The sequence below is a fragment of the Salarias fasciatus genome, chromosome 16 (genome assembly GCF_902148845.1).
Source record: "Salarias fasciatus chromosome 16, fSalaFa1.1, whole genome shotgun sequence".
Classification (NCBI taxonomy): domain Eukaryota; kingdom Metazoa; phylum Chordata; class Actinopteri; order Blenniiformes; family Blenniidae; genus Salarias; species Salarias fasciatus.
Window position 1 is genome coordinate 30025754 of NC_043760.1, and position 26196 is coordinate 30051949.

Sequence of the window (26196 nt, forward strand, 5' to 3'; positions counted from 1 at the left end):
TATAGCTGCCTGTCAGCCGCTGACTAGTCAGCTAACATTTGTTTATCCAGCAGGTGGATATTTAAGCATACATGTGTACATAAGGAGAGAGAGAGAGAGAGAGAGAGAGAGAGAGAGAGATCGTGATGGTGTGGTGAGATAAAGCAATAAGAACCCTGCTGTGTGCCAGTCTGTGAGTGATACTGAGCCTCACAGGGACAGCTATGCTTGTAATTAATACTCTTAATTACCAGGGAAGCAGTGTGTGTGTGTGTGTGTGTGTGTGTGTGTGTGTGTGTGTGTGTGTGTTCCCTATACGAATGGTTGTCTGCCTAATTATGTCAGTAATTACCAGCAGGCTAAGCCACAAATGTGTGTGCGCTTAACATACATATGAATTTGGAGGAAAGCGAAACATGCGTGTGAGTGTGTATGCGTGTGCACGCGCAAAATGTGTGAAACCTTGTCTAATTAACATCCCTAATATTTAGAGTGGAGCCCCTATAGATGCAAACACGTACACTCATATAGCTTCGAACTCGATGACCTTAATGATGCATTCTATTAATAGCCTCAATACAACAGACAGACCTTTTTTTTCCCCAATAAAAAAACGACATTCCATTATTATTTGAGAAAAATCAAAAGAACATCATCCTCAGAGACACAGTTTGTGCAGTGACATTGTGGTGGATTTCTCCTGAAAGCAGGCGGTGAAAGGCCCCTGCCCTCTCTGCATATCAATCTGCTAATCAGCAGGGACAGCAGAGGCTTCGTTCATCTTTCCCTTTATTCACTCTCTACACCTCTAATAGACATGACCTCTGCATCTCTTTCACAATCTCCATCCCTGCCCTCTCTGGCACAACAAAAGCCGTTTCTGATAACAAGCTTCCAGCCTGATGCACAATAAAGGAAAGAAAGGCGGAAAGAAAACACACTCTGGCCTGTGGCAGTGCGCCTGTCGCTCGCTGTCGCCGTGCCGACTTGCAGACAGGTTGTCCGAGAGAGAAACTCCACATGCATAAAGGTGTGCGCATGTAAACAGACAAATGCACAACAAGGAGACCTTTCATTCCTCACAGACGTCCCGATGGGAGCTGTCTAATGCGCTGGCCTTTTGTGGGGCAAACCATATTTACGTCTGAGACTCAAAACGGTTTTATCAACTCAATTAGAGGCTGACATTTCCCACATCCCCACGCTGGGCCGGAAAATCAATGCTTCCCGCTGGAGGAATACTGCAGTCCCCACCTCTCACTCTCTCTCTCCTGACAGCACGGAACACACACACACGTACAGGGTGTCTCCGTTGGGACAGGAGACATTTGCAGCGGTTCTGCTGAGCCGCTCTCAGCAGGGCCCACGCTGCGAGGGATGTTTCTCCCGCACGGCCGCCGGTCCCCGGCTCCTCCGGATCGAACCGCAGTCCTGCGAGCTGCAGCTCTCCTCCGCTGCTGCCGATGCCCCGAACAATGCTACGCCCCGTGATGTATGGGCTGCGGGGACAGGCGGAGCGAGGAAACAGCAAGCTGCGGGAGAGTGTGTGTGTTTCTCACTGAGACCTTATTACATTCTGCATCCGGGCAGACCTGTCCGTCTTCGCTTGACACTAAACCAAGGCAATAAATACAGACCCCCAAGCTAGAATAAATTTGCCCACATTCATTCATACACACACACACACACACACACAAACAAGCAAATGCACACCCGCGCCGAGCCGACCTCAGAGCACACATCCCGGAGTGGGCCGCCCGTCACCCGAGTCAGCTCCTGGTTTTCTCAACCCCATAATCAGATCCAGAGCGTGGAGCTCCTCCCTCTCTGCTCGGCCTCTCGTCTCTCTCCACTACCTGCTCTCCTAATGAAGGGTAATTATCAGATGCTGGGTGGGCGGCGGGGTTTTCGCAGGCCAGGAAGACGCTCAGTCATCTACATGTGGTTAAGGACACTTAATAGCTTTCCGTCTCTCTTCTTCTCCTCCTCAATCTACACCCACTCCAAATCCAGCAGTCCGTTTCCGTTTCCCAGGGCGGCCGACTCGTCCCTCTCGCTCCACGTTTTGGTTCTAATCACCTTCGGCTGCTGCTTTAGGGGAGCGAGCTTTTAGTCCACATACAGTTTGACCTTGTTGGACCGACGAATGGAAGCACAGCGGCTCTTATATATGCGTTTCTGGAAAATCAATTCAAAAAGCAAAAGGCTTCCCTTCTTTTAACGGGATTGAATTATCATTCAGAAGTTTGCATTTAACAAACATTTCGGAGAAGTGCAGTTTTGACATGATGCCATTTACTAGAAAGTCTTTCACTGCTGAATCAATAAGGTCTCAACGGGACATCACTGACCTCAGTATTATCGTAGTAAAACACTCCGATTAGGAGCTACTTCAATGGAAGAAAGTCCAGTCGGTGTCTTCTTAGTCAATTTCCTTAAAAGGTGGTCAAGTGGGCCAGACTGAACCCTCTCAGAGGCCGCTTTCAGAGCCCCGGGCCATATATTTGTCACCTCAGCTTAAGGTTTTTGAGACTGATCTTCAACATCCATCCTTCTCTGAGAGCTGATTCCAGCTGACTGTGAGTGATGAGAGTGTATCCTGTCCATCACAGAGTAACACAGAGAGACAAACAGCCTCACACACACTCACCAACATACATACACACACACACACGGTCAATTTGAGTCACAGCTTCCACAAATGGAGAAGACGAACAATCAATCCAAACCAACTCAACACAGAATGGGATCGAACCAGCGACGTTCTCACCGCTTCTTATCTTTATCCCTTTTTGATAGAATTCTGTTTCCGTGTGAGCCGGACTCTTATTCCCAACGGGAAACGTTTTGTAACAACAGCAGGAATCAAATTACCGTCACTATCTGTTTATAGAAATTCACTTATGCATTCTCCTCAAAGCGTAATTATGGACTATAGCTCTCCCTGGTTTTCTGGCTCAACAAGTGTCGGCTACAAGACATGTCTAGCACTCAGGATAATTGTTCATAATGTATTGTAATTACCTCACTGCACTAGGTAGTAAACCCTAGGATGAGATAAAAACACCAGTCATTATCTTTTTGCAAATTACTCGGGCGTGCTGCGCAGCAAACAGAAGGACTCCGAACAACTGAAAGAACGAAACGGTTTCAAATAAACAGCGGTATGTTCTCTCAGTACATTATGAAATAAGTTGTAATTTCCTTCTGTTAGGCTTGTTTCGTTCCCATTACGCTCCTTCTCTCTCTGTCTCGGTCGACTTTATCCCCAACATTATTTAATCAATGCCGTCGACGACCATCGGAGTGTCGAGCGGCGCCGGCTCCGTCCGCCCGTCTCCGCAGATCTCCGGCTTTGTCTTTTTAGCCAAAACTTCCGCGGCGCGCTGCGCTCTGAATCTCAAGCGTTCCTCCAGGAGGCCGTCCTCAAAGCAGAGGTCGGCGCTCCGGGGATCCGCCGCAGGTCGACCCGCTCCTTTCCAAAATGTGACAGAATGCAGTGGGAACCGGCGCGGTGAATAAATCATGACGTACAAGACGATGATGTGATTTAACAACACAAAGCAGTCGTATGATCGCACTCGACACGCCGACGAGCGCTGCCAACTGCTTGTCCTCACACACACCCCGGAACTTCTCATACGCACAGGAGAGCAGAAGATGGAAACGCTCATTGACTGGCATATTATTTCTTATTATTCACTGCAGCCAGATGGAGGCTTGAGAGACTTCAGAGCCACTTAGTGTAAGCAAAAAAAATTACCATTCAGTGAGCGATGAGATTTGGCAAAAAAAAAAAACAAAAAAAAAAAAAAAAACACAGAGGCAACATGGATGGGAAATGTAGTCAAGACGAGGATGTTCGAGGTTCACCGTTTCAATTAGGAGCATGTAAACAAACACAAGTGCAGATAAGATAAGATAAGATAGTAATCTGCTACCTTGTTTGTCCCCGGACTGTCACACAGTTTAATCCAGGACTCAGCTTCAGCGCAGTCTCATCTGGAAACTGCCGGACCGGTAAGACAGAGCCATAATAAACTTTAATTTTAAACTGTGAAGCTTTTCTCATCTGTAGAGCGAAGTGTCTGTATTTTCACCAAACCAAACCAAACAAACCACGACTCTCTGCCATAGCTGAGAAGCTCGAGCTGGTCGCTCAATGAAATATTAATTCAATAATCCACCCCCCCCCCCCCTCTCTTTTTTTTGTTCTTTTAAAGTCTCATCATTTTCTCCTGTCAAAAGTTCCCTCTTCTCCAAATTGTGGTGAATGACAGGTTATTTCTCTCTGTAGCTTCAGTGGAATACAAATAGAGCTGAGAATATTTTACAACATCAGTTTTCCCAGCGTGAGGCTCGTCTCCCCCTGAGCGCTGACAGGGGGGCAAATCAGGTAAGAGATCCTCGGCGAGGTGCAAGCTAATGCTCACCTGAAGTCTTCCTCACAGGCGACAGGAAGTAGAGGGAGAAGTCAGTAAAACAGTACTCGGGTTGAAGTAGAAGCGCTTATTTATATCCTTTAATCTAACAGTGAGAAAGTATTAAATGTAAAATGTACTTAAGTGCAAAAGTAAAAATGAATTATTAACCTTCTTTCTACAAGACGCCTCCTTTGAGGTATCAGGAAGAACAAATGCCCGGCTGTTATCTTTATCTTTTCCAGACAGCTCTGAGGATTAACAGTGAAATATTGAAAAAAGAAAAGAGGAGAAATAGTCCTGACAAAAGGATCGACCCGTGAGGAGAGACGAGGAGTGATTTAAGGTCGCAGTAGCGTCGGGGTTCGGTGTGTGGGAGTCCGATCACTCTCATAAGTGCAGACGAATATTTTCTGGAACAATCTTTACTTCCGTCTGCACTTCCTGTGATCGACCATCTTCTCGGTAACTCTAAAAAGTTTTAAAAAAGTCTTCTGAAGCTCAAACAGGCAGATTTTTTTTCTTTTAAGAATTCTTCAATAAATATTTTCGCATATCAATAAATCACAACATAGACGTGTAAAGATATTGTGACTGTATTTGAACAGTGCACTAAAAACACATTGATTAACTTATAAACCTTAAAGTTGAAAAGGCCTATCAATGGGATTTATAAGCATTTTAGCCATTTCTTTCAAAGTTTAGAGGAGGATTATATAAGATGAATATATATGGAAGAGGATGAGGATAAGAGGATGAAAACTGCAAATGCAAAACGGTGTGAAACATACGGCGAGTGGGTAAAAATCAGTATTACTTTATTATTAAAATATCTTGAGAGTAGTGCACCTAACAGTGAAATACACTTCAATCAAAACCCTGTAATGTTCACACACGTTCGAGTTGCATTGCTCAAGTTCTGATGCTTCCAATCAATATTTTTAATTGTCAAATAGAAATTTGATCCAGCTAGGAAAACTAATACGTCCTTCTGTCTTCTATCCCACTGTGGCATCTGAGAGCTCAGACAGAGAGACAAGCTGACAAACACACTCACACACTTGTTTATGGACTTTGGGATGAAACACACACACACACACACACCCACACCCACAAACACAATATGCAGACTCTGCATCGTTTTACTGGTAAGCTTTGTCGCTGTAAAGCAAAGCAGGAACCACAGCATCGCCGTGCGGCCCCGGGAATTTGAATAAGCAAATCAAGTCAAGGTGCACTAAAAAACTACTGACTTTGCTGATTTTACAAGATGAAAAGCTGCAAACAGGAGCGTTAAAGATGCTGGAGATTTACAGTCTAATGCTTGAGATGAGATTTTAGTTTGCATTTTCTCCCCTGACAAACTAAGTGAAAGATATCGTAACATTTGTAACGGCAGCAGCTAAAAAGATGTGACGTCTGTGACGGGCAGAACGAGCTGCAGCGCGTCTGAAAGTGAAGCAGATAAAATGCAGAAAAGCAGACTGGGAGCAGCAACACGTCCTCCGACCGCCGCCTTATTTAAAGGAAATGTTTGAAGCTGCCGACTCAAAGAGCAGAAACAACCAGTGGAGATGTCCTTCAGAGGCCTTGGCTTTACTTTAATATTTTAAGTACACATTTCAGAGCTTGTACTTTTTCATTTTTATTTTAGGAAGGAAGTTGGATCATTATATTTAGTCCTGTGGTCTGTCCCGCTGTCCGTACTTCTAACAGTGTGTGTGTGTGTGTGTGTGTGTGTGTGTGTGTTTGTACATTGTTCCTGTCAAAACGTGTGCAGGCAGAAGGTTAGAAATGAGGGAGAGAATCAAGGTTCAGCTAATAGAAATAAGTGTATTCATGTTTGAATGACCGCAAACCACCAGAAATGAGGTTTTGTCATTCCAGAGAGGAGAATGAAAATCTATTAGCCTTACCTTGAAGGCTAATAAGATGACGGAGGAGCTCGTCTCACATCTGACCGCGTCGGTTCACAATCACCACAAACCGCCACAAACATCTTTTCAATGGATTCAGACGAAGAAAAAAATGATGTTCAGTAAACAATCGACTCAAGGTTTGCGTCTATAGAAACGGGTGCCAGCTCGATGTTGAACGTTGAAGCTGATCTTCGAACAGGACACACAGTAACAAACATCTGCGTTCATGAAAACAGAAGATCTGATAAGAGACGGCTCAGGCTTCAGCAGAGACGCTGCGGCTGTGTGGTGAGGGGCTTTTCCTCAGCTGGCTCCCTCTAACTTCTATTTGCAGACTTTATTTTAAGATATTTAAGGTCGTCTCCCTGCTTGAGGCCTGTGACATTTCATAAATAACTGTTGTTTGTCCTCATAAGCAGCGATACACTGGTTTGAATGTGGCTGTTTGCTTTGACTCTAAGATATTTTCCATTTCTGTTTTCCTGTTCTGACATATTCTTTTCTATCATGCATTTATCTTGATCTTTTCACAGCCTGTTTGAATTCAATCGACTGTAATGTTCAGATTCTCATCTTTCTCTGCGCATACATTCAACTCCAGGGTTATTTTTAAACAAATTAACGTCAAAACCATCTGTGGAATAAATCCTCATTTAAATGCTCCTCATGTTCTTCGTTGATCACCTGTGAAACACACACAAACTGAAAGCCGACCAGTCAATCTGAATGTATGAATATCAAATTCAAACACTTTTTAAAATCAGATTTTCAGAAGTCAGGCTCAGAACTATCTTTTTTTTTTCTTTTTTTTTTAATCAAATAAAGGGGAAATTGTCTCATTTTGGACAAAGGTGCTTGAAAAAAAAAATTTATGTGTCATTTGTCACTTTACAATTTAGAAAAACTGAGTTGGACTTTTGTGAACTGCGGTGCTGCAGTTCAACAGAGCTGCGACGAAATACAGCAAAATGGCAAGACAAACCTGCGCGATGCCTGCTGGTTTGTCTGTAATGCTCTAACGGTTGTATTTCATTATCTCCCTCTCCTCCCATTGCTTTATATTGATTTAGGCTGTTTTTCTCCGGCTGGTTTAGACTCTCGCTGCTGCGCCTGCTGCATCCGAAACGCACAGAAAACAAAGTACAAATTATTACAGAAATAACACGAAAGACAAATCGCCGATCACTTCCTATATATTCCTTATGATCTGAGGCCATTGTCCTTATTAGATTACAGTAGAATACAATACTCTGGCGCTCCCCATGTGTAAGTAGAAAGCACTCATCATATGCTGCTCTTCATGAATTAAATTGCTTTTCCTTTTTTTCTGGTGTTGTTTGTGTTTTGCGCACTGTAAATTGCACCGTAATGCACAACAGCCTAACATTAAACTACTGAACCTGCACCTGAGGACCGGGGAGAGGATATAGGAACAATAGGGAAATGAAGTAAATCTAATTTCTGGCAGTACATGCTGATATTTGCATACATATTGGCAGAGTAATTTCAAAGGCAACACTGAGCTTGGAGAGATAAACCCAAAAATAATACCTAAACTGAGGCAAATCCCCCAAAATTAGATTTACCTGGGAGAATCTTTGCAGGTGTTCTGAAAGCATCCGAAGCAGAAGGAGGAGTACAAATGGAGAACCGGGCAGCAGCGAGTGCGACAATAAAGTGTTTTACGAACAAATGGTACAAACTTTCAAGTGTGCCTCAAGGTGACAGTCCTGTGTCTATTGTTTCATATGGAAACCAGGATGGGCTTTGCTGCCCTTGACCAAGTTCAGCATAGCTCGCGCAGATCCTTTTAATAACTCTCCAATTGACTTCAAATTAACCAGAACCCGTTTTAGAACAGAAATTTCCCCTGTTGTGTGAGAAAGGGTGTCACTGAGACATTAGCTTTTTGACTTTGCTCTGCCTCCCTCTCCCTCTCTCTCTCTCTCTCTGACTCTATCTCCTTCCCTCGCTCATCCTTTCTTCCTTTCTCTTGATGATAAAGGGGCTCTTTTTAAGGAGAACAGAAAGCTTGTCAGGATTTGGCCAGCTGGAGAAAGTCATTTGAGGCCCAAATTGATGTGCCCAGGACTCTCAATAGTATCTCTCCAATAGTGGGGGCAGGATGGAGGGAGATGTGGCGGCTGCGACATTGTCCCTCGTAAATGGCTCTTTATTTCATAGGCGAAGTTGGGAAATGAGCAGGACCGTTCATGGCGCCTGCTGTACGGGGGGGAGACGGCCATGCGTAAAATGGAACACTAAGAAACAGGAACCCTTAATATCTTAACAAGTGGAAAGTCCGCCGCTCCCCTGCATCATGTGTAGTTTCACTGGCAACGAGAACACATGCAAATAAACTCCCTATAAGTTATAAAGTCAAGGCTGTGCGTGAACACCATCCATCATGCTGACAGGGTGTGGGCAGGCTACACCGACAGGAATCCATGCACAGGCTGACTGGCTGAGCCACGGGCCCTGGACCATGACTGGGTGGAGAGGCCTGGAAGGAGAAGCAGATCCCATTTCTGGAGCTCTGAAAGGAAAATACGTGTGTGTGTGTGTGTGAGAGTGTGCACATTTTCAGTAATTTCATTTCATTTTTTTCCGTGCAGAAATCTTTGTTTGGTTACGCAGGTGTCAGGCTGCATTGTGATATTAAAATGCCTTCTCACGCCGGCCCGCTCCGTGCACGCGGATGCCGGCGCTCTCCATTGTGCAGCTGTGATCCATGAGATTCAGGCTGAGCTGTCACTCCGCTAATCTCCCCCAGTAGAAATACAGCTTGGAAAATGTCATCTGAACATTCAGAATTGTGTTTACACTCGCTGCAGGTTCCATCGCTTCTAATTTGACAAGTCATTATCACCCGTGCTCCTCTCTCTCTTCCCTCTCACGGCCCGAGACACAAAAATAAAGAGGGGGAGGAGGAAGAATGACGGAGACAAAACAGGGGCATTAAATTCCACTCAGAGACACACAACTGCGCTTTCAATATTCAGGTAATCCAAAAACCTCAGGATTATTTGTATTTTCAATCATTTACACAGCCTATTCTACATCAGATGTCTCTGTAAACGACACATCTGTTTTTGGAAAAAAAAAAAAAAACTCATTCCCTACGGCACGCTTATGTTTTAAAAATGCAAGAACGAGAGAGAAAGCCCTGATGGAGAAGTTTCCTGGCTCCTCTGGTGAAAAGCAGCAGCTGGTGGCGATGTGAAAGCACAGACTCGGCTCACAGCAGGGCTGATGGTGACAAGGACTGAAACACAATGGAAATGCTGCACCAAAAAAACAAACCTCCTCATGGAAATGAGTAAAGCACAAAGTATTTTGTTTTGTCGATGCCTGAGGCCGATTTGGCGTCTTGTGATTTGACACCTTCAAACAGCAGTTGGTGTTCAGATACAGCACAGAAACAATTCAGGACTAAAAGTATGAATTACTGTAATGTAAATGCTGTTTTAGAGGAATTACAACACTTATCTCGTTTTATTTGCGACTGCATACAGGGTGATTGTGATCGCTCACTGTTATCGCATAACCAGTGGCAACGTCTCATAAAATCTGTCACTGAAATCAAATTTCAGATTAACAAACGCAGACAAAGCCACAGTCCTCATTGGGAAAGAAAAAAACTTTCAGAAACAGAGTTATCTCTTCTGAAGTCTCACAGGTCATTGGATTTCGCGTCCTCGGGGTGAGTGAATGAGCATTTCTCATGACCTCTATTACCGGGCGCTCGACCGGCAGCCTGCGGGCCGGCTCCGAAATACGCAGTGTAACTGCAGACAGGGACATGCATTGAAAATGGGGTCTGGAGGAGCCGCAGCCAGTAATGGAGGAGCCCGGCTAACTGTGCCGATCGCCGGAGATAAGCCCGTCAATTCAGATCTGCGCTCTGTTGTGACTGTGTCCGCGGAGCTGTCCGTGGTGCTGAACGCACGAGGCTTTGTGAGGCGGACCACCAAGTGCAATATTCATGGCTGCTGCGCTGGTCTGCCTGCGCTGTCAGCTTGATTAGGGATAAAGTTTCATATTGGTCATATGTGTGTATGTCTTTAAATATTTACAGTGATTCATTAAACATTGGGATGATTTATTCATTCAAAACATTAAACATCTAAGTGATAGTACATATATGTCTGTCTTCCTTATAACTTATGCATTTTTCCTCTGTCTCTGGCATCCATCAGGTCGAAAAATGTGTGTGTTTGCAGCTTGGTGGTGCTTCTGCAATTCTGAATCGAAGGCTATTTGTGCAAAGGAGACCTGTGCTTCTAAAAGAACAAAACAAAACAAAAATGTTGGCCATGGTTGAATAAGAAATGTGACTGTAAATCAAGGTGATAGCAGAGGAATTGAGGTTGGTAGGGGGTGGGGGAGAGATGGAAGCAATGACCCATCCATCCGTCCGCTCATTAAACAGATATTTCCAGCGAGAGCTGGCACTCAGGGCCAGAGGAGTTAATGACACACTGCCCCGAGCCTGGACTCAGGCGCCGTTCCCATGATAAACACAACCAAACAAGGAGCTGAACTTATTTTAATTTAAACTTGCAGGTTTCAACAGAGAGCCCCCCCCCCGAAGACAGACAAGTGTCACAACGGACTACTTCATCCTGACAGCGAGGCCCATCCGTCATCTTCCAGCAGCGGCTGAGGCTGGTTATCGACTGTTAGCACAGAGATGGGGCAGATCAGTAACGCTTTATTGACATAACTCACACTGCGGCTGCTCCGACGGCAAACCCCTCGCAGGCTGCCCGCTGCCCAATTTGTTCCTACACATTCGCAACGTCACGAGAAATAATTATTTAACTCCACTACAGTTGTTCTCATCCATATATCCTCAACCAATATTCATTTCTTATCAAATAAAGTGGTGTTGGAAACTGAAGGAGCACAGCGAAAAAAAAAAAAAACTGAGTCATCGTACAGAGCCGGCAACAAGCCTTGAGAGATAAAAAGGCTGCATTGGAGGCTGAAAAACAGAAGAATAAAGACACACTGAGCGTATACAGCGTGTGCTATCTGCAGTTTGTGATTTCAGCCACTTGTACGAAGGCAGAGGATAAATGAGCATGTGCTGAAGATAAAAGGACATTTTCAATTAAGATGAGTATGAAGCTCGCTTCATTAATAATGCAAAAATCATTACCCCAATTACGATAGCGTCCCAGTTTAAAGACACTGTATACGTGCATGTGTGTGTTTGCTTGCCAGCGTTCGCACGGCAGCATATGTCTGGTGTGTAAGTAAAATGGATTTCTTAAGTGATTTACCGGCAATAATTCATTCCTCCTAATGGCTAAAGGAGGAATGCATTACATGTTTAAAGGAGCAGTTTGTGCAGATTCACCTGTGAGCAAGTCACCGCAACAAGCAACAGAATGAGACGAAAATGCAGAGGACTGTAAGACGGGCAGAGCTGTCCAACGCCGTCCTCTAAAATATTCATGCGGCTGGAGATTTCTGTCCCTGATTCGGAGTCCAACCCAAGCATTTCTCTAAATGAGTGCTTGTGCAAGAGGTGGGAGGAGAGGCATCAGCAGCAGCAATACAGTGCAGCGAGGCTAAATGCACGGACGTGGCACTTCTGCTCACCAGCGCAATACAATAACACAAATTCATGCCCGTGTTTGCGGCTCTCACTGATTGCCCTGACAATATAAATTACTGCGCGCATTTAGCACAACAGACTACAAACATTAACCTGCTAGACCAGAATTAAAGCAATCCCATTTACGTCCGGAAGCTCTGAATTATTCAGCGGCTCGCCAATGAGGGCCGACGCTCGGGAGGACGGCGCTTTTTGGTGGCCGCCTCTGAGACAAACGGCACAGATGCCGGCACACACACCGCTCTCCAGCGGGAGATAGACTCATCTCCTGGAGTCACGTCGTAATCATCCAGACGGGGACTGGAGAAAAGATGATGCATGAAGACGTAACGAATGAGAGGGGGGAGAGGCTCTACCAGGATCTCAGCAGCGAAGACGGGGACTCCTGCACGCCGCGCCTCTCCCCCCGGCCGGGGGCGCAGGGTGTAGGGAGGGCAGGGCCGATGTGGCAGCTTTAAACAGGAATTAGCGGCGTTTCATTGTGATAGTTATTGAGTATGGGTCTCTGGGGTGGGTCGGCTCATTGTTACCAGGCCTTGTAAATCTACAATAATCCTCCCAGTGCAGACTAGAAACACACACACACACATGCACACACACACATAAATATTGCAAACATACACAAAAATAAACACCGTGCATGTATGCATGATTATTCCTTTAAGAGAGAGAGAGAGAGAAAAAAAAAACCCCAAGCAGGCGAATCTCAGCACACACAGCTGTAAGAATTAAAGAACTTGTGATTTTTAATGTCTTACAAACTCATCGGAATGTATGCAAGTTATCCTCTTGTGGTCTCTGTGAATATTATTAGAATAACTTTGTTACTCAGACTTTGGTTTCTTGTCCATACTGCTTCTTCCTTAACATTTGGCCTCCGCCCACTCTGCAGCCCACACAGGCACGCAGACACATGGCCGGGAAGATACAGGCGGAGTGTAAAACTATCATAAAGCCCGCTGAGTGTATTTTCTCGCAGAGCTCCGCTCGTGGTCAGGGTTCACCTGTCTCTTCACTTTACAGATTTGAAGCCCAGCACGCGTTTCTGAACTTCTCTGAGCCGAAAGATCACTGAAAAAGCTTAATCAGGCGAGCTTATTAAGCACTTCAGCCTGAACTGGCGAGAAGAAAAGAGGCGACTGCGTATTTATTCAGTCTCACAGAGGCATAAAACTAAAACTACAATCTCTCTAAACTGCACAAGTTCTCCAACATATATTTCTAAAAAGCTCAAAAAGCATGAGCTGAAACACAAACAGTTCTGAATCTGTCATTAGAGACTCTCATTAGAAAGAAGCACATTTGTGGAGATTGTGGTTTTTAGGATGAAATACTCATTTGCAAAGATAGAACTTAAAAAAATGAAATTAATACAACACCATCACACCAGAGAAATCCTTTTTTTTTTGGCAGTAACTTAAAGATAAGCAATTAAAAGTGACAGGTAATGAAACTGTAGTTAAGTATGATGAAACAGAAGAGATCAGGCAATTTAATTCGGACAATTTTTACACTGCAGACAGTTTAATTAGTTATCATGAACCTCCGTAGCAAGAAAATAATGGAATTATTTTGTTAAAAGTAATCATTGCAAATCATTCCTGCAGTCAGATGAATGTCAGCAAACGAAAGGGAATAATCAAAACATATAAATCAGTCAGACATATAGAATAGAGAAAGCTGCTTCGCTAAATGAAGAACATTTTACAAAAAAAACAGCATTAACTCAGATTTTATCTGAAAATATATCAGAACGCATTCATTTTAAATAAATGAAGAAGCAATATAACCAGAAGTCATCTGTCAGCGTCTCCTGCGTTCACATCTGTGTGTCTGCACTCATCTCTGCCCTCAAACACACACACACACACACACACACACACACACCAAACAAATGAACTCACACTGAGAGATTGTATCTGCGGCTCTCTCAGGCGTGCACTTTATGCACTATTTTCATATTTAAGCTCACAGTGGGTAAAGGCTCCTCTGGTGCACAGCAGGTGTTGTGGAAATAAATATTTTATATCGGAATCTAATTGCATTTTGTGGCCCTGAGCGCCCCACAAGACAATCTGCAATGCTGCTCTAATGGTCACGGTCCTCACTGTATGCCGGGGAAACACACACACACACTCCATATCATGCACACGCACGTGCACACAGCCTCACAAACCCCAATCAGACTCAGCATTTTTGAGACTATCCCCATCTGTATTTAGCATGTGAAGACCAGCAGCCTCTCCGGGGCGGCAGGTTGTGGAACTCTGTATGTTTATATGTATGTCTGGCTTCTGTTTATACATTCAAAGCAGGCGGAATTTACTGAATATCTGGCAGGATCTGTGAAGCATGCAGTGGTGTCACGGAGGACTGAGTGTGCCCTTTCTGCTCCTGCTTATTGACCGGAAAAGGCTCGCCACATCCCACATGAGAAGCTTTTGAGGTTAAGCACATGCACATCACACGCACGCATGCAAATATATTCTGCGACAAACTTTACATCAGATCTTTTACATGGGTCAGTTCAGTGGGTAGCTACAGACATCTGCCGTTTAGTTTCGAGAACTGGAACAAACAGACAAACATGAAGATAACTTGATCCTGTTCGGGCGGCGGGCCACGCAGATTACGTCCCGGCGGCCCGACTGACGACCAACAGCGCCAGAGTGTATAATCTGAGAGAAAGACCCGATCAATATCCAGCACCGAGCACTCACATGGGGCTTTAACCCACTCAAACAGCAGCCTGGAAAAAACCCCATCAGCCCCAGAGGACGGCGACCAGATGCATCCTGTGGCCTCGATTTTAATAAGAGACTCGGAATAATCACCAGGGCACAGACTCCCTCCCTCCCCATTTGTTTTTGCCTTTCAATAAGTGCTGCTGGAGAGTGTTCAGACTGGACGCAGGACCAGCGCCTCACACACACACACACACACACGCACGCACACACAGAGCAAACAAACAGATGGCCACATAGTCAAACATCATTTTCTAAAGGTCGAACTGTTGAAACAATTCAAAACACTGACGAGCGCAGTCAACAGTGAAGCTGCTAAACGCGGCTGCAGAAGTCCTCAGAGATCCTTCGGCGCTGCTCAGTACGGCCGTGTGCAGCCGGAGCCGACTCCGAGCAGCGCCGAGCCGCGATATGGCTCTCCGCTGGCACGCGTCCAGCGTTTACATATGAATAAATATGAGCCGAAATCAAATAAATAAAAGGACAGCAGGGAAAAATAATCCTGTTAAAGATCAAACAGCAGGCTTCCTTTCCTCTCCTCCTGCCATTCTCTCCTGCTTCCATTTTTCTCCAATTTATACCTATATTCCTTAGCTCATCTACACTCCCACAGCCCTGCTCATTCCCCGCTCTCACCACTAATCTTCCAGGCATCTATACCTTCATTTTTAATATTAATTTTGAGGTCTCGTCATCCTTTCTCTCTCCGTCTTTCCTCCCTCAGCATCCGTCCTCCATCTCCTTTTCTATTTCATGGCAGGCCCTATCTTTAATCTTGCTCTTCTTCCCTTTTGCCTGTCTGACGCTCGCTCGCAGGCCCCGCTCCTTCCTCTTCTCTCCCTCCCTCCAGCGCAGAACTAAATGGAGATTAATGAAGGGAGTAAGATGTGTCTGTCATGCAGACGGTCGGATGCAGCCACCACAGCCAGTAAAGTACTGAATCTATTCAAAACACACTGGGGAAAGCTCCATCGCAGCTCCAGCTGGGAAGAACCACAGATTAGTGCTCCACTTCTATTTAGAAGGTTTGTAAACGCTAACCATACCACTGAAGCATGCACTGCTTTCTATAGTGCCAGAAAGTAGCTGCTCTCTCTCTCTCTCTCTCTCGTTTGTATCCTATCATTGCCGGATATTCAGAGCACACCCCAGCGTCTCATTTCCACCCTAAGTTTAAATCCTGACAACTGACGGCCACTCGCTGCTCACATGCCAGTCAAACAGCTGCGATAAGCCCCGCAGGAAATTGACTCATACTTTGGATCCGCATCTTCCACATCCCGTCCTTCTGCCACCCATCATGCCCTTGGTTAGAGGTCAAGTTTCACTAATTGTGCTCAGAGACAAAGCGAATGTGAAGGTGTGGGAGGATCTGTGTCTGTAATTCATATTCCTTTAGCATGTGTGTAAATGTTCTCATGTACTTCTGTAAAAGGTGACCTGATTGCGTCCGATCACGTCACAGTGAAGACAAAGACGAAGCAACAGGAACGTTTCTGAGTCAAACGTCTGTTTTATCGTCAGAATGAGATGTAGATTACATCGGCTATGATTTTAGTGAATTGACATAACAGCTTTGAACAGCTGCTGCACAGTCATAATTTGAATCTGTCAATCCAGCTAATCCCAAACGGAGCGACGTCTGGGGCTCCAGGGTCGTCTGAGTAAAGTCAACGGAATGACATTCCGCGCTGTCCTGCAGAATAAATAGAGCGACGTTACTCTGGAAGGAAGCCGGGGTCATTTAAACAATGTGCCGAGGGCCATGAAGTGTGGCGAAAACAATCCCTCCTTCCGTCCCCACACCTGCAGCCACAACGGCACCAAGTTCAGATCCGACCGTCAATGCAGCAGGAGTGAAGACGCTCTTCCAGCCAGCAGGTGATCCTGTGAACTCTGACCTTTCCTCAGTGTCCCCTTTCAACATGCCTGAATGCACATTTGGTGTTTCGGAGATCTTATTTACAGCAGGTGCTGATTTACGCTATGATTACATGTATTTATTTTTAGAAACCATTGAGGCCTTCATTGACCTCCAGCATCAACGAGGCTCCTTCGCCCGGAGAACCGCTGCTCAGAAGACGCTGCTTCCTTTCAGATCTGCTCTCGGTTGACCTCAGAGATGCGGGGAAATCCCAGCTGGTCTGGAGCACTCAGTCTGGCACTCAATAAACACACTCGGCCTCAAGTCGCCCTAAAACTTTCACTTTATCGTTCTGTTGCTCGTTTTAGCTTCAGCATGTTGTCTTGATCATGTATGCATCATGAATATTGTGATTAGACATTCTTACAAACAGTTCAAATCCGGTTTGACTATAAAACAGAGAAGATGGAAACATTCTGAAGAATGTCTGTTCTCTGTTGACAGAGCAGCATTGCATAGTGACTGCACATATATTATTATAGCGTATTTTCATATTTCATTCTGATTGTATAAGATCCCAATTAAAAACCAATTATAAGGGGGAAAAAAAGCCTGGTTATGCCAAATTTAACATCAAATAAGCTGAATATATGCAACCCAGCTCTTCACTTATCATAGCTGGTGGAGCCCGTGCGGATTAGCAGCCTTTATTTGGAGCGATATATTCTCGTAGCTATTGTGTTGCCTCTGCCCGCCTGGCTGGATGCTGCTTTCAAGGCACGGACAGCGTTCTCTGGGATGTTTTTTTTTTTTTTGAGCAGCAGAGTGAACAGCAGCCAGAGACGAGGCAGCGGGGGAACGGGGCTCATGTGACTCTACGGCTGCTGAGAGGGAGGCAGAACACTGACGGGCTGGTATTCCCAGCCCAGGCTGCAGTTAAGACGACAGGAAGACTCCTGCGAGGCCGCGGCACTCTAAAGCGCTCCGGCTGACTTATAGGGAAGCAGCTGCCCCATCAAAACGGATTCCAAAATGTGTTTCTGACTCCACTACAGCCGGGCGGACCGCAGTGACCAGAAATCAAAAACTGCAATCTGCTGCGCCGCCGAGCGTCCGCCGATAAGACAGTGACCGAAAGAATAAATGCCTTCAGGCAGGAAATAGCAGAAATTGTCCTTCTAACCTTCCAGGTGTAATTAAAACAAGTCCAGCCGCTTGAACAGCAGGTCTTGATCCTCCTTACAGGCCACATTAATAAAAGAACCAACGATGAATGTTAAAACTTTCCCGAGTATGGATAATTGATTTAATTTTCTGCATCCCTTCATATCTGCGGAGTGAAGCCGCTTTACCTCAGCCTCATATAGGCCTATACGTACGAGCCCTTTCTCATCATTTTCTCATAACCTTCCTCCGGCTACCTTTTCTTCAAAATGTCACTGCAGGAGTTGACATTATTAATTGTCAAGGAGCGATCTCAATAACCTCCAGCCCCTCCCATCTCCCGTTCTTTATTTCTTTACATGCCTTCATCGCTCATTCGCCTCAGCCTCGGGGCAAAGCCAGTGTCAAGTGTTCTCATGTGAGACTCCTGCGAATCCCCCTCTGGAAACCGGCATAACCAACGCTTTAAACACACCTGAAATCAACATCGGCTTTCACAAAATAAGATACGTCTGCTTAAGAAGGAAACGCAGTAAACATAAAGCAGCTTTTTACAAAGTAATGCCTCTTTGCAGGCAATTCAGAAAAATAAAAGCCGTGAAACACTATAATCACTGCCGGCGCGTCTCTCTCTGAACGATCGACCAAGCGAAGGGCAGCTGACGTCGCCGTGAAGAGAGACGGGGAAAACAGATGCTGCTGATGAGTGAGACGGCAGAGATGCCAGTCATTATGTCAGAAGTAGGGAAGAACTGCAACTTTGGAAGGGAAAACATATAATCTGAGAGCATCCACACCTAATCAGGAAGAAGCACTGAGAGCAAGTTGGATCAGACGAGCTTTGTGATCCTCCAGAGATGAAAATGAGCCCGACGCTGGCTGAGTTGGGTTGTTTTCTCTCTCCGGTTCTCACTGCCTTCCATTTTATGTAACGTAATGCTGCGCTATTTTTCTGTTTTCACTCTGCCTTCACTTCTGTCTCATTGATATGCTAATGATCTTATTTTAATTCCTTTTGCCCTCCCCTTTACTTGCAGTGTTCTCTTTCTCAGCCAGTGTGTTAATATCGGCATTCCTCTTCTTCCCCTCCCCCCATCCCCGTTTCTCCCTTCTTCCCCTCCTCTTTTGATCTGTGAGCTGAATTATTCAATCTTACCCGGGCTTTTAATTCTCTTGATTGAGCCAATTACCTTCTGGCTGGATCAATGTGGGAAAGGTAATGATTTAAATGGCTGCCGCATAAAGCCACATAACCACTTCAACTGGTGCAAAAGGGAGAAGGAGGGAGAGAGAGGAGAGAGGGAGGAGGAGGAGGAGGAGGAGGAGGAGGAGGAAGGAGCAAAAGGAAGAGGGTTTAACAGAGGTTGGGAAATGAATATCCCCTCTTTAACACAACCGTGCATGATTCAGCATGTACGTTTAAGTGCTTCATTTTGTGTCCCTGGCTCTCGCTGCGGTACGCTACAGTGTAGAACCGCGCCGGGGAGGCAGGCTGCGCGAACGCCGTTTCCTCGGGGATTATCTAAAATGTATGGGCTCCCAGGAAACTGGGTCAGTCTGATCCTAAATGGTGCCATCGTAGCAGAAACCCACTAAGTCAATATCCCTCTGTATCCAGCAGACCCTCACTTGCTTGTCATCTTATCTCTCACATGCACCTCCAGTTCATGTCGCATGTACACACACACACACACACACACACACACACACACACACACACACACACACACACACACACACACACACACACACACACACACTTTCCCCCCATCATTGTGACTTGTCATCTCCTGTTGAGTGAGCTGTCCTATCCTATTTGGCCTACCTCCTTCATCCTCCTATCTATTATTGATGTAATGGAGCATTGTATCTAAATGCAGCCCTGCCTGTGACAAGCACTCCAGCCTGGAGGGAACCGGGGAAGCAGGCCAGCGGCTCTGAGCTCCTACTGGGCGCGCTCTGGGGGCCCAGTCACTGTGGAGATGGATGAATGATTGGGCAGGTGGTTATCTCGGGCTCGGACTCGGCCTGACACAGAAAGAATTTCTCCCTCCAGAGTACCATCCAGAGGAATTTCAAGAAATACGTCGCATTTGCTTTATCAAATACGAGGGTTTTAGAATGTGTGAAATCTCAGTTGAGAAAGTAAACTGAGACTTGCTTGCTTACTGAAACCGTATCATCAGTTTAATATCAAATATATTCACATTTAGTTCTATTCCTGTTCATTGTGTATAAAGTATAGTTTGAAATAATGATAATCGTCTTGATTAGAACTGGGCTGCCAGTTTCCATCAGTACTGAAACTCTCCGGAAGAAAAGGTGAGGTGAATTCACTTCTTGAGAGAAGTGAGGTTTGATGTCCCGCTAGCGGACGGTTCCATGAATAGACAGGACGAGGAGGACTGAAACACCAATCCTGACAAGTGACTCTCAGTCAAAAGCTTTTTCAAAGTGATGATTTTATAAGCATGATGGAAAATGATTGAAGATCATTGAATTAATAGTGGTGTCTTCATTCATTATTCTACTGTTTCCAGTCAGTGCTTGTTTTGTCAAATGACCAAAGGGCCGAGTTTACAAGGACATTTAAAAGCCACATGTCATGTTATTGTTATGGTATGTAACTATTCCATTCTGTTTTGTTACGTCATGTTATGTTATTGTTACATTATGATACTGTTACGCATTGTTAGGTCATGTTATAGCATGTGATGTTATCTTAGGCTGCATTATTGTTACGTTATGTTAATGTCACATTATGTTATGTTATGTTATTGTTACATCATGTCATGTGGTGGTATGTGATGTTATAAGTTACATAATTGTTACATTGTGATATGTTACTTTTTATGTGTTATTAATTTATGTTTTTGTTTCATTATGCTATGTTAGTTAATTATTTGTAAGATTAAGTCACATTACCTAATTGTTGCATTATGCTGTCATGTTGTGTTACGAGTTTGACAGGAGATTCAACATGTTGTGAATTTCTTCACTTTGACAGCACTGGAGGGAAAAGAGGCTCTAAAGGCCACGAATCACATTTAAGAGAAGATTGTTTTGGTTTGAGATGATATGTTATGATAGGGTATACCTAACATCTTTAGTTTGTGAAATTATACTGTACATAAATGATGCAAAATTAGTTTAAATCTTTTTACTCTTGGAAGCTTCAGAGTTTAGGAGCCAACTTCTGCAAACTTAAATTCTCATCCAGTGCCCATTTGTCGGCAGCAGAGCTGGATTTATGTCTCCTTGTGAACTGTCTAATGTTCAAGCTGCTACTGGAGCCACTTAGCTAAACACCAGGATGACGACTGGGTTTCCACGGCAACCAGATGTGGCCTCTTCCAGAGGGGTCAGTGGCGATCAGCGACCTTTAAGCAAGATGATTTAGAGGAGAGTCCTTCAAATGCTTCACTTCCTTCTTCTGTTACAGACTCTGTTTACTGTTGGAGCGCGTGAAAAGACCACCATGATTTATTTTGTCCACTGAGCAGGATCTTCAGAACAACCCTGATTAGTATGTCTGCCCGTCTCCGTTTTACCACTCCATCCAGTGTGGGGTCACAGGGCGCTGGAGCCGGTCCCGGCTGACGATGGCAAAAGGTTGGCTGCTCTGCACAGGTCACCAGTCACACTGAGGGCAAAACACACTCACATCCACAACTACGGGCAGTTCGGAGGCACCAATTACCCACAAGAGCATCTTTCGGACTGTGGAAGGAAAGTGGTGAACCTGGAGAAAACGCAAAGTCAACACAGAAAGATCAGGAAGTGAACCAGAGACGTTGGTGTAGTCTCTAAAAATGTTTGCATGCTTCCCATGAAACTATCACCAGCTGGCAGATCGTTTCCATATCTTGGTAAATAGAATTATACACTATTTAATCAATTTACTGTCCCAACCTACATTTCTCTGTGAATAACTGGAAATATGTTTTTTTACGTAAAATAATGTGTAGAGTCTTGAACTGGTTTTGCAAAAGAAAAGAACAAGGACACATTCAGTAGTTTGCTGAGCTGATATGATGGCACAGAAGTCAAACAAACAAAAAAAAATGCATGGAGGCATGTTGTCACACTCAGTCACAGACTGCAGGTTCAGGCGCCAGCGCCGCGCAGGGCGGCGGAGTTTGAGAACGACAGGCTGAAGATCACACTGAAGTTTTAGATCCCGACAGATAAACAAGAGTTCTGCAAACCAGTGGCAGCAGTGACAGATGTAGCGGGCCAAACTGACAGGCCCTCCAAGAAAAACATTCTCCTGTGGTTAAAGCAAGGCGTCGACATTTACAGTCGCTGTTTTGACACGGCAGCACCGGGAGAGAGAGAGAGAGAGAGAGAGCGAGAGAGAGAGAGAGAGAGAGAGAGAGAGAGAGAGAGAGAGAGAGAGCGTGTCTCACTTCATTTGTTTCACAAAAAAGAAAAACCGGTATTGCGAACCTTCACTTTCCCACTAAGATAATTACAGAAAAAGTTCTCATTTGTTGAAACCACACAAACATATTCCTCCAAAAAAAAACTGCACGGAGCGCATTAAAAGAAAAACACATTCAAAAATTACACAAGAAAAACAATAATTATACCATGAAAAAACACAGGACTGATTAGATGTGGGCCTCACAATAATTAAAAAAAAAAAAAAAAACAGTGCGAGAAAGTTTGGGGAAAAAGGGTCGATACCAAGCAGAACTGCATTCGTTTCTGTTCGGTATGAAGCAGAACGTGATTGACAGAAAAATTCCCAATTGGTCGTTTTAGCAGAAACGTCACATCCAACTAAGAGACGGGCTCACGGAACGGTCCGGTTCTGATGTGTTTTCATGTGCTAAACACAGCAGTAAATTGGCTATCTTTGAGCTCTGCACCGCAGGGAAGCACTTTGATGACAACCATTTGGTATTCTGGAAAAGTGATTGACGTTTTCATTGTGCTTTAATATTTTATACCTCTGAGAGCTGAAACAGAGAGAAATGGCTTTTTTTTTCTATTATAGAGATAAGTACAAGCTGTTGCAGATGTATTAAAATGCATACATCCATAATGTAGAATTGAGTTGACTTGTTAATATGCAGTCAAACCTCTTTCATTTTTCCTTGTTTTATAAGAAACATCTCTCAACAAGGAGGCATTTTAAATTAAAATCTGCAAGACTCTATTACCCAGCAGTACCTTTTCTTCTTACGTTTGCACAAATTCGCTTGTTTTCTTTCATTAATTCAGGATTCTTCCGCGTATGCATAATCCTGTTTCGTCTCCCACCCAATCTCTCACTTTCTGTCCACTCTGCATCTTCAGGCGGTTCGCTCCTTTCGCCCTTTCTCTCTATTCAGCATCCAATAATCCTGCGTTACCCACACCTACCCTCACCTGTCTGACTCCCAGTTTTGCATTTTCCGCGGCGCCCCCCTCGCCTCCCGCCTGCTCCTGCCTCTCGCCCTCAGATGGCATAATCCTTGTCATATTGTCACATTACAGGAGTTCAGATGCTAATGGCTGCACTGCTAATCCAGCTGCTAGCCGGCCTGGAGCCGTGCCCACGCTGGCTCGGCCCGGCTCTGCAACAGCTGTGCCCCGCTCAGTCATGCCAGCGCTGCATCGGGGATCACACACACACACACGCACACACACACACCCAGCAGCCGGGCTGGTGTCTGGAAGACTGGAAGTTAAAGTGACCACTGCAGGGACAAGGAGGCATTTGGAGAAATGCACTAAAGCGTATGAGCACGGCAAAAGATCATCTGTGGAGAGCTCAAGTTGTAGAAGGAGATAAAGGCTGAGGCGGAACGGTGAAATTTCATGATGAAGAAAGAAAAACCGAGAGGATGTGAATGAAAGTCAGGATTCACCAGAGAAGCACAGATACAACAAGTCGCTTATTGAGCTGTGGATGTGAATGAGTCTTGGCAGGCAATTATGGTCATTACTGTCGCTTACAATCCTTCAGAACAAGAAATTTCACATTCAATGGGAAGCGGGGAACGCGTTCCAGCTCCGGAGCGTTCGGCGTTTGTTGTGAAGTTGTTCCAACAGCTCTGCCATCCATTAGAGAGGGCAGAATCGCTCTGCCTATAATCTAAGTATAACACTACTTATCAAAAATTTAAAGTGAATTAAAACCTCCTTCTTTTCAATAAAACATCTGCCCGAAAGCGCCGTCCCATTAGCCAAAAGCAGGCGTTCGGCTACTTCAAAATAATTCAGCTAATTTGGCGGAGACCCCCGGGTTCAATTATTGATGAACGAACGCTGCGAGAGGAGAGGATGGAGTGGCGCGCCGAGTGGACGGAATGCATGATCAGGGACAGGAGGGCTCTTCAGGGAGGGGTGACGTGCACACAAGGAGAGGTGGTGTCCTTCACCCTTTCATCAACAGCACCGCACGTCGCTTTCACACACACAACACACACACACACACACACACACACACACATACACACACACTGACAATAACGATGAGCTGTAGATGGAGCAGATAAAAGAGTTTTCTCTCCTACTAACAACTGTGTGCCTGTGCACGCATATCTGTGCGTGCGTGTGTGTGTGTGTGTGTGTGAGTGTGTGTGTGTGTGTGTGTATCGCCGGTGCTTCATCTGAGTGATGGATGGCAACAGCAGGCAAATGTCCCGTTAATAGATGAGTATAGTACATCAAAATCAACTCAGAATCACATTGAGCCACTGATACAGACGGAGACTACTCCGTTAATTTGATTGGTGAGTTTCTGGGGCAAAAATCAAACCTAAAACAGGGACAGACTAATTCGATTCGGAGACTGAAACAGAAATATTAGATGTCATTAGTCAAACAATAAGGAAACAGGGACTTGTGCATCAATTGGGAAATTTGCCTGCGAGATGAGAGGCAGATAGCGGCTCGTGCACAAACGCAAACTCTCATCTGGGTCTGGCGGTGTGTGAGGAAGGCGACCTTTGACCCCAAAGCTCCAGCTGAGTTTGGAGAGCGGCGCTTGAGCCTATGTGCTCAGCTCTTGTGCACACAGCGGTCCGCCTTCTGTCTGTGTGTTCGCGCTGTTTACATTTCATTTGACTAGGTGATGTGTTTATTACAGCCAGAGCCTCTGAGTTATGGCCGAGCGCACGCTCCATCATAATTTACTCCCGACTCCCCGGATTCCAAAACACTATATGTGTAACAGAACTTAATAGACGCCGCGTCACTCCCAATTTAGTCAAAAAGACAGATGATTTAAGAGTGAAAGAGGAAGACGTTCCCATCATTTTTTTATTCATTTCTGGCAACATGCCACTTAATGGGTAAAATGTGTTGTAGTCTGTCATTCAGCGGCTTGGTGAGACTTTAAAAATCTGATTTTGAGTGTTGAGAAAGCTGCTTTGCAATCATAAATCACTTCACAATGAAGCAGCTGGAAAGAAGCATACGAGGACAACTGTAGCTTGATGGCTGTGGATAATTCACAGATCTAATAAAGTATGAAAAATAGTTTAATCTGATGATGGACATGACAAAAATAGACAGAAGGGAAATAAACAAACAAAAAAAAGAAACAGGTGTGTATACACTGAATGAAAACCCCAATACCATACACTTTTAAAAAAGTGAAACACAGAGAAAACCTCAGGAAACCATGAGAGCTTTCAGAACTTCACTGCCTTTAAGGTATTTATTCTACCTGAACATAAAGGGACAATATTAGTGCAAATGTACTTAGTTATCTCCCAATTATTCTGGCTGTAACGCAGAAATCCCCAGTATGAATCGGTGATGTGTTACGATATAAACTCTACATTCAGCACAACAATAAAATGATCCATCACATGAGCGGAGAGGATCGCGCGATGAAGCAGCTGGTTAAAACCAACGCCGTTGGAGGAAATGACCTGTTCTTGATGTGCTCACTGAGCCCTTTTTCCGTCTTCTTCTTCTTCTTCTTTTGAGTATTTTCCTCTACGGTTCGCTCCAGACTGCGATGAGGGCCCTGCGCTCGCAGGTGGCGAATTCATCCTCTCCACAAAAAGTGTGAGAGAGAGATTTTAAATGGGAAATTCCTGAGAAAACTTAGATGAAAAGAGCGCGAGGGTGAAAAAGGGAAAATAGAGTTCTTTCCTGTCATTGTCCCGTCTTTATTCGCGGTCTGAAGAGGGGGTCCGGGGGTCGCATGGTTGGGAATGTGCACCGAGGGGACTGAAAGGGAGACGTCCGCGTCCGTGATTGGCATGAGATTCCCATTGGACAATCAGCGAGGCTCAAGGAAGACTCTGAGGCTAATCTAGCATTAGCATTCAAAAAGAACTGCTGGGAATGAACAGCAACACTCCATTGCTCTGCCTATACATCCTGCACAAAGCAGGAACAAAGAGCGTCCTGCAGAATGCTCCGGAAACCTCCAGGAACCTGCAACTGCAACACCCAATGGTGGTCATTATTACTAATTCCAAGTATGTTTTGCTATTTCAGCCTAATTAAACAAATGCAATGTTGAAGTTGT

At 44.9% G+C, this 26196-nt stretch overlaps 1 protein-coding gene across 1 annotated transcript in view; it reads right to left on the reverse strand.

Moving 5' to 3' along the window:
- Positions 1-26196, reverse strand: part of il1rapl1a (interleukin 1 receptor accessory protein-like 1a) — a 163884-nt gene that overhangs the window by 96759 nt on the left and 40929 nt on the right. The window lies entirely within an intron of this gene.